The 14,758-nt window shown below is 36.4% G+C and overlaps 1 protein-coding gene across 8 annotated transcripts in view; it reads left to right on the top strand.

Annotated features, from left to right (window-relative positions):
• The window catches only part of LOC136846746 (chloride channel protein 2-like), a 169,825-nt gene continuing 155,067 nt past the window's right edge, over positions 1 to 14,758 (top strand). For 4 of the 8 annotated variants that reach the window (XM_067117936.1, XM_067117933.1, XM_067117935.1 and 1 more), the window contains exon 1: positions 1 to 276. The gene's annotated coding sequence lies outside the window, so the exon portion shown is untranslated. The remainder of the gene's footprint in view (positions 277 to 14,758) is intronic. The other 4 variants (XM_067117929.1, XM_067117934.1, XM_067117928.1 and 1 more) reach the window with 1 other exon arrangement.

A 14,758-nucleotide genomic window follows, 5' to 3' on the forward strand; every position in this document is an offset into this window, starting at 1 on the left:
TCAGTTACCTAGAGGGTTGTGAGGTGGTAGCACGTCTGCGTCGTCGGCGCATTCAATTTCCCTCGTGTTTTGCTACATATTTCACGTTGTTTGCTAAGATATTGCGATTTATGGTTGCAATAATGCTTGTGCAATGGCCCGGGGAGACTATGATGGTTAGGGCTCTGCGCGTGACGAAGCAACACCTCGAAAAAGAGGACTGTTTACAACTGGCCTGTTGAGGAACGTTGTCTCCTAAACACACCGGGAACCTGTGTAGAAGTCACTACAGTGGTTGTAAGTAAACAAATATTATTTTTTCAATGAAATCTGCTTTTATTTTATTTTATAAAGCTTTTACAGCATAGATAACACATTGTTGTACAGGATAAAATTGTATCATAGCCAAGGTTTGCTAAAATAAAAGATTGTTTAAATTTCAACAGCAATTTGCAACAAAACCGATTTTTAAGATTTCAAACCAATAGAACTCAGATATATTCTAAGATAGAATATTTATTTATAAAGGTTTATAATTGTGAATGATGTATAGACTATTTATTTATAAAGCATTATAATTGTGAATGATGTATTTACACTTCTGTCAATACAGAACTTTACGGTTGTTTTACAGAAATTCAGAAAAGTCAAACTTAATTAGGACAGTTTTATCAACAATATTGGGTTTTTATTATTTAAAATCCATATAAACCAGGTTCCAAAATTTTATACTGATAGGATCTATATGTATTTAGATCTATTACTTTGGGAAATGTGCAAAGACTTTTTCAAATGTGAAAAATAGCAAAACGGAAAATTATCTAAAGTACTTATGAAAAATAGTAAAAAATATAATGGAGGAACTGTTAATGCATAGTAAAATTAATTGGAATCAAATGATAAATGAAATGAAATTAGTAAAAAAGTACAGTGGAGGAACTGTTAATGCATAATAAAACTAAATGAAATCAAATGATAAATGAAATGCCCCTGAATTATCTCCTTCTACGCCTAGTACCAGGTTGCACACCGTATAAGAATGTAACATATATACAGAGGTACACGATATAAATAGCCTAGTGCAACTGCACTACTTTCCTACTTGGTAAGGTGCTGATAAGATTTTAGGTGCAGTGAAATGAAATTTGCACAAACAGGTCACTGTGATATATACAGACAAACGTTCCACACCCCTAAACGGTTGTAGACATTTTGGGATTACGATAAATTGCTTTTATATATTCAGTTCTCTGACAGGTAAATTTTGTTGGTGGTAAAATTTGATGGCTAGACTTGGCTGTGTTGAGTTCGGGGTGGTGGGGGGGTTGGGAAGAGGTTGCCGGGCGGTGCCGTCATCTTCTAGCTATGCCGGTTTCAGACCCACAGTACTCGTGCCCGCGTATCTCTATCTTGAACGTTTTATTATTTGTTCGCTAGAGGACGAGGTAGAGACACCCGTGTGTGGGTGTGTCGGTGGGGGTATATGGGCGTCGGTTCTCAGAAATAGATCCGGCACATGTGTGGGATCTTCGGGAAGTTCTGCTTCGGTGTAGGTTTTTTTGTTTGTATACAAGATGCGGTGTTTTTCAAAGACCAAAGTTTTTCTTTGTTGGCTGCTGCTGCCGGCGGGGAAACATTCCCTGGGCACGCAGATGCTTTCGCTGAATGCCATTTCCGCAGGAGAGGCGTTATTTTCCTCTTTGGAAGCTGTACATAACCCGAGGAAGATCCAGGGTAAATGAGGCTTCCAGTCGGGGCCGTTGCACTTGGCGATAAGGGCGGCCTTGAAGATAGGTAGTCCCAACACCTAAAGGTTCTGTAGACCTTGGGCAGGTCCGTTCTGTCATACTGTTGACGGTCGGTTAGTAAGCGTTGGTCTAGTGAATTTTTAACAGTGAATTCCCATTTATATCTCTTCTGTATGAGGTCTAGACCTACAGTGGGTGTCTGGTGGCTGTATGATATCAGGTATGGGGCTGCTGTTTAGTGGCCATGAGTCTAAGGTCAGCGTCTGGTCAGTAGACCTTGGTTGGGAGGATGGATTTGAAGGCGCCAGTGTCCATCAGAAACTTCATGTCAGAAATTTTGTCTGTGATGTAGAATCTGTTGACGTTTTGGCGGCCACAGTGATTATCGTGGATGGCCGCCCTTCTCGATTTTTCTCCAGTTGCATCTGGGTGCATATACTCGTACCACACTACCTCCAACCGCCTTCTTCAGGAGATCCACATATCGCAAAAGATTCGTTCTCCACTAAAGGTCGTTCACATACATCCAACATGTTTTTGACATGCATGCGATAAGTTACGACGTTTTTATGACATGTTTACTGTAGTGTGAATGCACCCTTAATTTCGCTGCAATCCCTAACTCAGCAGTGCTTGTCGGATGCACAATCCTTAAGGAGAAAAATCATCCTTAGCATGGAGATGAGGACTACGCTTATGATAGGAGAGTTATAGCAACCTAAGGGCGCACAAGTAAGGGAAGAAGATCAAAGTGGGATTATATAAAATGCTTGAGATCATTCATCTTTGTGTCTGTCTCCTTCCTCCTTGGAACTGGCTTTCGCTAGGGTTTGTTGTCTGGTGACCTAGGTTGAGCCACACGAATGGTTTGTGGCATTAAAAGTTGAAAGCAAATAAAGAAAACTGACTGACATACGAAATAGAACGTTAAACCCACGGCGAAGTAAAAATGATTGACACATGTTCATTTTCCCATAAAAAATATCGAGACAGAACAATGACTAAATAAATTCGCCTGTAATTGATTATTTCTTTTTAGGGCAGTGGCACACACACACACTCACACACATATATATATTATACACGTAGAGGTGATCTGTCATATTCAGGTGGAAATGTTCTCTCTTGAAAAGCTAAATTTATCGCCTACGTGTTCATCATGTATTGCTTTCTAATGGTAGACGTAAGCATTTATTCACAGTTGGGTAAGAAAGCTTAGTGACCTATTTATTATTTGCTTGTCAGTCTCAGTAAAGATGATTTCCAGGATCAATTTTTATTTTCTCTGGTAAAATGGATCCGGTTGCAAACTTACTTCACACAATTAGCGAGAATTGGAACGATAGCTACCTCGAGAGAGACAGGGAGAGAGAGAGAGAGAGAGATTGCGTAGGCAACGCATTCAAATTAGGTAATTGAGGGCTGTGACGTCACGGCATTCCTTTGACGTCATGAGAATCATCCGGGATCGACAAAGTCTGCATGAGACGCAATTAAATTTAAAGTCTCGAGGTCTACAGCTTAATCTTTAGGCCGTGTTTTTTTTAAAGCTGATTGTGCAAAAAAAAATGGAAAAAGAATGATACACTTAAACCGTTAACATAGACGTGTTTACTTTTATGTAAACTCGGTGATCGTGCAAAAAAAAAGAACTTCAACTGAAAAGCTTAAACCATTAACATAGAAATAAGTAAACTTGGGGTATTTGTGAGTTGCCCTCAGAGCTTACAATCCAAGCCTGAAGACGGCGCTCATGGTACCTGCGCATGCGCGCGCGCGCGTGTGTTTGTGTTTGTGTGTGTGAAAGGAAAACAGGTTTTCAGCGAGCTACACCTGTAGCCATTATCTGGCACAGGTCCAAGAGCGGTCTTGATCCAGAGTTGGTCATTTTCCTTTTTCATTCAGGAAGGACCGTGAGAATTGCAGCAAAAAATAAGGACGAATATTGTATAACTGGTACGTGATAATTATAATATTTTAGAATTTTTTCACGAGCGAAATTGGGGAAATAATGCATCGTTGCTCATATTCCGAGGGGTTGGTGTCTTCTGCAAGCCGGTAGGTGGAAGTTCACTAACTGCTTCCTAAATCCTGTTCGCAAAAGAAAATTTGCTATTACACACTTTAATAAAAGCGTAGACAACTATAAAAAGTACTTTTAAGGTTATGCTATTATCTTTTGAGTGATACTGAAAAAAAATTATAATTTTAACATGATGGGAATAGCACTCTGGGTGTGTGTGTGTGTGTGTGCGCATGTGAAATAGGTAGCATCCGCGTCTCACTAACGACGGGACCCAGACTCGAATCCCGTGCGAGGACGGACGGAAAAGCACGTTCTCCAGTCTCTAAAACTTTATTGAGCACGCTTGTACCAGCGATTCAGTCCTCAGAATCTGTCAAAACTCTGTGTCTTAATTGATGCTGTACTTTGCATCAATGGTTATTTAAAAAACCTAGATCTCAGTTAGTCCTTAGCATTTCTCATAACTTTCCGTCTAAGACATTCAGTACATTTGCATCAACGTATAATTTTTCTCCAAAACCTTAATCTCGGTGAGAATTCCACAACTTGTCAAGATAAGTTTCATCAAGACCCAGATCTGGCAATTTCTCTGTCGACTTTTTCATCCATTAATGCAGTTCTTAATGAAGATTTAATTTAGCCTCTCAGTTCTAAGAACAATGTTAGGCGTTAAGGATACATCAAGCTTGCTTTGGAATAATTATGTTAGGTGGACTCGTTCAGATTGTTCTGTCTTTGGCAGACATTGCCTTTGTGTTTTAGAAGTTGGTGCATTTCCTGCTTTTAATAAGAGCTTTACGTTGGCCTTGTCCATCCATTTTTGGGATAGGCTACAGTCCCCAGAATATCTAATTATGATTAACGTTGCTTTATTCAAAGACTCCTTTATAAATGACTTTTGTCATATATATTGAGTTTATGGACAGAATTGATTATGTTGGGTATAAATGATGTTACCTGTAGAACAATACTCTCTCACTTTGATTTGGACTTAACTTTTCAGTCTCGATAGATTGTATTTTCCATTCCCAGTTCAATCATTTCGTTCATTTTTTGGGCAGAGTGTCGAATGCCCATTTTTTTTTTCAGTTATCTGAGGTAACCGCATCGATGGTGATTTCATTATACTGACTTCATGTTCCAGCAAAATATTAACTCTGTTTCTCTCACCATCCAGGGTGTATGGTGAGAGAGGCATATTTGATACTTTTTGTATTTTTACGCATTTATTAATTTATCAGTTTATTTTTTCTTTTTGATAAGTGAGACCTCCTCTTATATTTCCCTTTACCTTCTCTTACTTCCTAATGAGCACCATATTCTTTGGCAATTTGAATTTCAAGTTGATGGCCCCTTTGGTGGGCTTGTTCCATATGAACAGCGTTCATCTTCTGAATACTACTACTACTACTACTACTACTACTAACTAATATAATAATAATAACAAAAAATTGCCCCAAAAAAAGGGACGATTTGATGGCATAACCTCTCCATACGTCCAGGTCTTATTCCTCAGTGGCTTGTAGTATGCAGAAAGTGGAAAGGTGATTAAAATGCTACTGATGTTTTTGAAGATTGGGTCAAATGGTAATCAGTCGTGCTAACAGTGGCATGACTGCTTCATTTGTAAACGTAGGATAGGACATCTCTCATTAACAAACACACAAATACCCAGATCAAGTTAAGGGTACAAAGATCTCGGTCACATGCCCACGTCGAAGGTAAACTGAAGTGATGAATCAGTAATCAAGAAAGATCAGGTCTGTAGGTTGGAGTATTGGCTTCTGAATAAAGCAAAGGTCCCGAGATGATTTAGCAGGAATAAAGTGATTATTAGAGAGAGAGAGAGAGAGAATCTTTCTCAGTGTAAAGAAATTATTGTATCTGATTGACTGATTGATTTATGGTTACTTAAACTGGAGTCACAACTTCTAGGTTATTGACGCGCCTCTAGATTATGAAAAATTAATTCGATTGTTATTTGAATAATATAATAATAATATTTGCAGTGTGACAGGTAAAATTATAGCCAACCTATCTCTGTTGTGGTTAATTAACTAATTAATTTTTTTTTTTTATTTTTCATAGAATACCTGATTCACCATCTCTTATTTACTTTTGCGTCATCTGAATTTATTTTGGTAGATGTAGGGGAGACTTTTAGGTTTCATTAAGTTAAAAGCTCAAAGCCTTATGATTATTGACACTGCCACCTTATATACGGTATATATGTATATACATTATATAAGTATGTATATACTGTATATGTATATAGCCTATATATTTATTTACTTTGTGAAACTCGTTCCCATGTGTTCATTTTTATATTTATATTTATGTATATAATATATATAATATACAATATATATATATTTTTTTTCAAGTGAAGCATCTAGTTTAATGTCCCCTTTAACTATTATTATTATTATTATTATTATTATTATTATTATTATTATTATTATTATTATTATTGCGGAGACCTACTCGTAACATTTGCGTAACACAATATTATCATTACCACTAGCTCCATTAAACCTACACCTTTTATATAAAAAAATAACAAAGGTAAACCGTGAATATCCCAGTCAGTAACAGCCCCTTCCACCAACAATTCAATCTCTACTGTTTGAAGACAGGTAATCAATCCTGTATCCCGCAGGATGATGAACGATAGATTCGGTCAGCCGTATTCAAAACCAGATAGCTTATCTCAGGATGGCATAAGTGCCGTCGGAATGGGTTCAAGGATATTTGCTTACAAGAGAGGGTAGATATCGCTTTGGGGCGTGAATTCTTTTTTTGCTTTTAAGTTCTTACTGTGCATTTGAATGTTGGTTTATTTAATCAAAGAAGCTTTATTTTTTTTTTTTCAAATCGTAGTTTGTTGCATAAGTAAAAGTAATTTTTTTATCATGTATGTTCGATACAGTGTAAATTGGACATAACGAATTCTTCTTTTGAACGGGAGATGTTTAGCAAGTGTATATATATATATATATATATATATATATATATATATATATATATATATATATATATATATATATATATATATATGTATACATATATATGTATATATACTGTATGTATATATTATATATTATGTATATGTATATACACGTATATATAATATAAATGTATAATATATATATATATATATATATATATATATATATATATATATATATATATATATAATAATGACTTACACACGTGACTTTATATATCAAACACCACAGGAAGAAATGAAAATTCTAAATATATATATATATATATATATATATATATATATATATATATATATATATATATATATATATATATATATATATATATATATATATATATATATATATATATATATATATAGCAATTAGTACATACGAAGATACAAGCGGTTGGAAAACAAGTAATAGCACCTGACAGGTGTTCGCAGGCGGATTTGTGAAATTTGTCTTGTCACTCATGTGGTAGGACCCCGCCTACGAACACCTGTCATGTGCTAATACTTGTTTACCAACCGCTCGTATGTTCGTATGTACTGTCCTGCTGCCATATAATTATATGTTGAATTTCTGCCACTTTCTGTCAGTCCTCTGAAGATGGTTTGATTCTTAAAGAGTGATTTTTAGGGATGGAATGGAACAGTATAAGATTTAGGTCAAAGGCCAGGTGCTGGGAACCTGCGAGGTCATTCAGCGCTGAATGGAAAACTGGGAATAAAGGAGGTTTCTGAGGTGTAACAGGAGGAAAACCTCGCAGTTGCACTATGAAACAATTGTTAGGAGAGGGTGAAAATCAAGGTGGAGGAAAGAGTAAATGGACGGAGATACAGTAAAATGAATGAAAGGGGTTGCAGCTAGGGGCCGAAGGGACGCCGCAAAGAACCTTAATATCTACAGACGGCTCTACCTCCCTACGGGGTTGGTGACGGGGGGCGGGGGGTTTATTTTGAGGTATTCGATCCGAAGCTTACATAAAATTTAGGCAGAGTGGAGTTGAAGCAAGTGGAAATGTTGCTAGTGTATGCACGACGGGGTGAAGGTTATTTTGGCTGACTCAAAGACGTCAATTCTGAACAGGATTTCCGTTCACATTCAGCCTAATATTAGCTCTTGCAAGTGTCGATCCGTCACTTGAACTTTCACATTTCTCAAGTGTTAGAGACCAAAGGCACCAACTCTCGAATTATGCTATTTTCTTGCCTAGACTCAAAGAAAATTAAAAAGAAAAATCAGGTATAAGAACATCTGTGGGCGCTAGGCCCAACCACGAAGAAAGCTCTAACGGTCTAAAAAGCAGGATAAGGTAGAGAAGTCCAGGGCTTGTAAAGTTTGTGGTAGAAGGAAAGAAGCATTTTCTGAGCTCTGCAGTCCGATTTGCTTATAGTAAATCAAAGTAAATGTAGGAAGAGGCACAAGGCCGCCTGATAAGTGATTAGAACTCTGTCTTTGAGCTCAACAGAGCAGCGTCAGAAATAGTGCAGTAACCATAGAAGAGAGAGAGAGAGAGAGAGAGAGGCGCAGCGGTTGTTGGGACGGGGAAAAGAGGATTGAGAGGTCAGATAAGAGTGGGATCACAGATCGAAGGAATTGCTTCAATTCAATCCCATCTAGGACTGAAACCAAAGATTTAAAGTATCCTAAATATAAGGGCACAATTCCAAACTGTGATTGGTAAGTGTGCGTCCACACTTCAGTAAAGTTTGTCGTAAACACACGTCTTCAAATTATCGCATACATATCACAGGTTTAAAACAAGCCAACGGTCGTAAATGGAAAATGAATATGTTGGCAAATGCTGGATAATCCTGTCCAGGTCGTGTCTTTTTCATGGAATTACGCAAATAAACCAAAACAGTCGTAGCAGACTGCTGTGTGTTGCTCAAGAATTGATGATAGGCCTAAGATTCGCAGGCCGTCATCATTACCCAATTGTTTGCTGAAGGCCTTGGGTTTCGAAATGCAAGGATACCTTTGTTCTTCTCTTAACAATCGGTGAATCCATTCTATGAGTCGTATAAGTATCATTAAGACTTGTATTATATATATATATATATATATATATATATATATATATATATATATATATATATATATATATATATATATATTAATGGTTGAAGCCGGTCTTTCTTGTAGAATGTGGTTTGTATTTTTTTAGCCGTTTCGTAATGTGATATTTTATAAATATGGTTGCTGTATTTGCATGTTTAAGAGTATTACGTGTCAGTAGTTCCTTTCGCGTAGTTTGTATGGGAGAGAGTAGTAGATGCTGTGACTCACACGTAATGAGAATAAGTAATAGACCGACCATTATCTTTTCTGTATTCCGTATACGTCTAGGTGCCATCTTCGAACGTCAGCTGTCATGAAAGATATAAAGGACATTATGCACTGAACTCCTTGTGATTAAAAGGTCCTGGTGTTTTTACGTCCGACGAAGAAACTAGAGCCTCTCTCTCTCTCTCTCTCTCTCTCTCTCTCTCTCTCTCTCTCTCTCTCTCTCTGTGCAACGCGCGTGTCAGCCAAGCAGTTACAAATTACAAGTCCCGGGTCGGGTTGCTTTTTGAAACAGTGAATGAAGTGGTGTCTCATTCATTTGTCCAGAAGACCTACATCCATCTCCTAACAACTGGTTTTTGCGCTCTCTCTCTCTCTCTCTCTCTCTCTCTCTCTCTCTCTCTCTCTCTCTCTCTCTCTGTCGCCTAGCTGCTGCTTGATCTGAGCTAACCTCATTAATGTACTTCTGTTATTAATGTTTTTGTAGGTAATATTTCAGCAATTGTATTGAATACTTTTATTTTTCCTTTTTTATTTAGTCAACCGTCGAAAAGAAAATGTCACTTGGAATCGTTGATAAGTATCTCGTTTTTTATCACTCATTTTACATATTTAAAGAGATTTTGAAATGCTCCAAAATACCAGTTTAAATTAATTTTTTACTTGACCGTATTTCCTTTAAACATTAGTAGAAAATATCCTCTATAAAGACTCTTGCCATTCAAACTCGCATTTCTTACGCAAAGGCAATAAAAAAAATAGTGATACGAACTTTTTTGCCTAACTTCTAAATCATCTAGTTGGAAGAAGGTACAGAGTGAAGGAACTTTGTTAACCGAACGTCTGTGGTTTTAGCTGCTCAGATCTTCGCTTATTTCCGTGTAACTAGAGCTAGTTTTTCTGTAGAGATGCCTCAAGAGGTAGGTGAAGTATACGGTGATAACAGTGTTATATGCAAAGCGTGAGTTTTTGTGGTTTTTTAAACGCACAGGAGATAATTCTTACGGCCTCGGGCAGTGTTTAAAAGTAGTATTTTGTACTCCCCCCCCCCCAAGGCATTCACATCTCCCATGGTAGGGGGTGGGGGGTGTGTTCCTGTGCCTGATGCGAGCGACGGTGTTGCCATCTATTGAGAGGTTTTACAATAATTCACTTCGCCTATTACGAATGACTCCTTTGTGTACTGTTTTATTTTTATCCTGCTATTGATAGTGTGACTCCTCTTATAAGTTAGAATCGCGGTATCGTTAAAGTGTTACCGGAGGTATTTCTTAAAAGTCGTGGATAAGGAAGGAAGTATAGAAATTCATTCAGGAAAGTGTGGAAAGTTCATTTTCTTGTCTCTTTCTTGAAGAAATTGCCCTTTTGAGCTTGTAGACGAAGTGATAACCTCGGTTTTTTTCAAGGTATGCCAAGGTAGGAGGGATTAGGCCTAATGAATATGTTGATGGTCTCTTCAATGGAACATTTTCAGGTGTTCGACATGTAGATGAGATTAAAAGAAATTATTCCTTCATCGGTCACCGTCTTAGGATATACATTAACCATGTAAAATGGACGATAACATGTTTCAGAAGAAGTTAAATTGGACACCTGGCATGAGATTACCGAAAGGAAAGCTTTAGGCTCATGCTCTATGAAAGTTTTTATCCGTGAGATGACCACGAGGCAAAACAGGACAAGTCTTAACATAAAACCGAAAGAAGCTTTTGGGGAGAATCATGAAACGACATCTAGGGAAGATGACAAAAAATGACTGGACAAACCCACGTAACAGCGACACATTCTGAGGAGTCTTCGGAAGAGGCGAACGGAGACGAATGAAATGTTAGGCTGCATAATGACAGGAAGTTCCCGGTGCGATACAAAAGGGACGCCGGAAGAAGATTACACGACGATAAACGGAGAGGAAATATTCGAGAAAAACGCGGGAAAAGGAACTTTTGCGAGAAGTAGGAGGCAGTGCAGTAAAATTGTCCAAAATTCAGGTTGAAGTTCACCAGCCCGTGGGTTTAAATTTAAAAATGGAGGGTCGAAGGCAAGAGAAACGGAACCGGAAAAGGGTATTTAAAAGTATAGAAAACGTGAATTTAAATCCAGCGATCTCCACTTCTCACAGAAAACGGAACTGTAGTAAACGGATCCTAGTATTTGTAATTGCTACAGAATTTCTAGAGGATAAACAATTTTTAAAAATGTTCAGCACTCAGCTGTGGATGTAGATCAAGAAATTCTTCTACAGACCATGAAATAATAAATGGAAAGAAAGGAATATCAATGTTTTCATAATTTGCAATAGGTAACATTTCTTCAGCATTAAAGTAGCTGCAGGCAGTGTGAATGGATTTAATTTTGTAAACAAATAATCAGTTTAATGACAGACTTCATATTGTATTGAATTTATTCAAGAACATAGTATAAAAAGGGAGGACAAATTTTTAAAACAAATTTTGATGAATGATACGCTGTGTCCCAAAGGGAGGAATTGCAACCATCATAAGTATTTCATTCAATGTGTGTGTTTTTAAAGCAGGTGATAATATAAGTGGTTATACTGTACTTTATGCGTATTGATTGTAAGCTCCATAATACTGAAATCCAGTTTTCTAATGTTTATACCCGAGCAGGAAGTAGCTGGAAGAGTGAGCAAGTCTTTGATAAATATATATATATATATATATATATATATATATATATATATATATATATATATATATATATAATTAAAACAAAATTAACGAAGGAAATAGAAACAATGAATATCGTCTTTATTTATATATTTATCACGTTCCATATTTTCGTGATTCAGTTATTCATACATTATATATACATACATATATATATATATATATATATATATATATATATATATATATATATATATATATATATATATATATATATATATATATATATATAGAGCGAAACAGTGCAAGTATTATTATAGGTACTGAATAACCAGACGGTTCAAGTGCCAGGTCATCGAACCAAACATTCATAAATCAGTCAATCGAGTATCATTATGGGTTGTGAAGGTTGGAGACTGAAACTCAAACATTAGTATGAGGAACCGTACAAACTCGGGGAATGAATTTTGATCGAAATCTCCGTTTATGTCTGACAAAACAGCTTGAAACTGAAGGACGCGTCGTTCCAAAAACGTCACCGCTTAGATTATGTAAACTTACGTAATAAGAAAAACTGAGATTCAAGGTTAGGTAGGTTACTCTTGAGAGAATTGCTAAATCATGCGACTTCTATTTGACACGTCGCTGTACGGTCGTCAGACCGTTGCGGAGCTAAGCTGGGAGGATTGAAAAATATTGAAATATATTGAAATTTATATTGTTTTATTGGGAAAATGGTATTGGAAATTGAATGCCAGTATTCTAGATATTGATACGCAATAGAAAATTTATTTAAGTCTTGGAGAAGTGAAATAGATATGAAAGATAAACTGATATTATGGTATATTGGTGAGCAGGATTTTAGCAAATTAATCCTAGGTTCTTTCATCTATAAGAAGTCCTAAACTAATTAATTAGGAAATAAGGTATACGCGGTGCACTGTAGGCATTACCTAAGGTCCTTTGCAACCCCTTCCATTTCTTTTATTGCACCTCCGTTCATATTCTCTTTCTTCCGTCTTACTTTCTACCCGCTCCTAACAGTTGCTGCACATGCAACTGCAAGGTTTACCTTCCTGTTATACCTTTAAAACCTTTTGACTCTCCATTTCTTTTTCAGCGATGAATGACCTCACAGGTCCCAGGGCTTGGCCTTTGGCCTAAATTTTATATTCCATTCCATTAGATTTATATATATATATATATATATATATATATATATATATATATATAGAGAGAGAGAGAGAGAGAGAGAGAGAGAGAGAGAGAGAGAGAGAGAGAGGGAGAGAGTGGAAAGAAAATAAAAAGAGGCAAAAAGGAAAATGGTGTAGTGTGAAACTTTCAAAAATAAATTGAATGAACGTTTTATAAGAGAATGCCATAAACTGTTGACACACATTATAAACTATATAAAATATATAATACTGTATACATATTTTATATATATATATATATATATATATATATATATATATATATATATATATATATATATATATATATATATATATATATATATATAATACTGTTATTATCATATATGTTACCGGTGTTGATAATAAGTCCACCGTCCCGTGAAAGTATATGGCCGACTGCATTGGTGCGTCACTGATACTGATGGAAAGTTTTGATACTGGGGCAATTATTAAACTGTTGTGATAAATAGTCATATATATATATTTTACAGATACTAATGAAAAGTGTTATAAATTATGAAACTAAAAAAAAAAGAATGTGTGTGTGTTGGCATTAGCTGAATATCTTTTGAAACGGCAAATAGTGTATGATGAAACATGACAAATATATACAGCTATGGTACCCTTGTATAACATACATTCATATGCATAAGCTGGACAATACGTTCATGTATTCACCACCGAGTGAATTTGGCTGGGGTGATCCTATTGATATTGGCGTCGGGGAACTCTCAAGATAACTGTGATTTGGTCTAAGTAGCACTATGTAAAAAGTAGCCAGAAAAACTCTAATGGCCATGACATATACTCGTATGTACCTCACCAGGAGACGGTGGAGAAAATCGTTGTTTCGTGGGCCCACTGGAACAGGAACTGTTACCCTTTACGACGGTGGGTCCTCTTCATCTGGAGGTCAACTACAATCTCCTGAATATTCTGTAAGGTGCTGGTGGGACTTGAGTACCAGCATCACCCGTGCTCTCCGTGCTTTGGAAATCACCGGATTACTAGGGCAGGTGTTCGAAGTTCATGGCCTCTCCCACTGGGGCAGAATTTTGTTGTCTTTTATTTAAAATATACAATGTGCAAAATACATTATTCTTTGATTACAGTATTGTGTTTAGGAACTTCCATGCACCACTATTCTACAAATTGTTTTCATACACAGCACTTCATAGTCAACTAAAATAGCTCTCTGATTTATAATTGTATAAAAGTTCAGCGTACAATAATTAATGAAGGAAATAAGGGTAAAACGTTGGTGTTAATAATCTGTATGCATGATGCAGCAGATGTGTGGTCGAAGATGTGTTTAAGAAGAGGTCCATACCTGGATGTTGTAGCACTTAGTGCTTACATTAGCTCAAAGAACAAAGATGATTCCTCTTGTGTGTCAAGAGATACAGGATCAGGATATTATGTATGGAAGAAGATTGTATACTTAAAACTGAGTGCCCCAGAGAAATGATAGATGTAGGCCTGTGTTTATAGGTATATAGATGATGATGTAGCACTTAATGCTTACATTAGCAGGAAGGACAAAAATTATTACTCTTGTGTGTTAAGAGATACAGGAAGGGAATATGTGTGAAAGGAGATTATATACTTGAAACTGAGTGTCCCCAGAGAAATAATGTTGTATATTAGACTGAAAAAAAACTATACTCGGTGCCATTATGCGTAAGTAGGTGGTCAAGATATTAAGGTTTTTGGGGATTAGAATACCCTGAACGAATGAGAATGCAGAGAATCTCGTGATATCGTTTGCAAAGACGTCTGGTATTAAGTATAAATGGCAAAGAGAGAATTTGACAAGGAAAAGAAAGTGTGTTATGTTCTTTCACAAAGCAGAATTATATAGTGAACTAAGGAATTACTTTTTTATGACTCGTGTAGTGAA

The sequence above is a fragment of the Macrobrachium rosenbergii genome, chromosome 15, assembly GCF_040412425.1.
Source record: "Macrobrachium rosenbergii isolate ZJJX-2024 chromosome 15, ASM4041242v1, whole genome shotgun sequence".
Classification (NCBI taxonomy): domain Eukaryota; kingdom Metazoa; phylum Arthropoda; class Malacostraca; order Decapoda; family Palaemonidae; genus Macrobrachium; species Macrobrachium rosenbergii.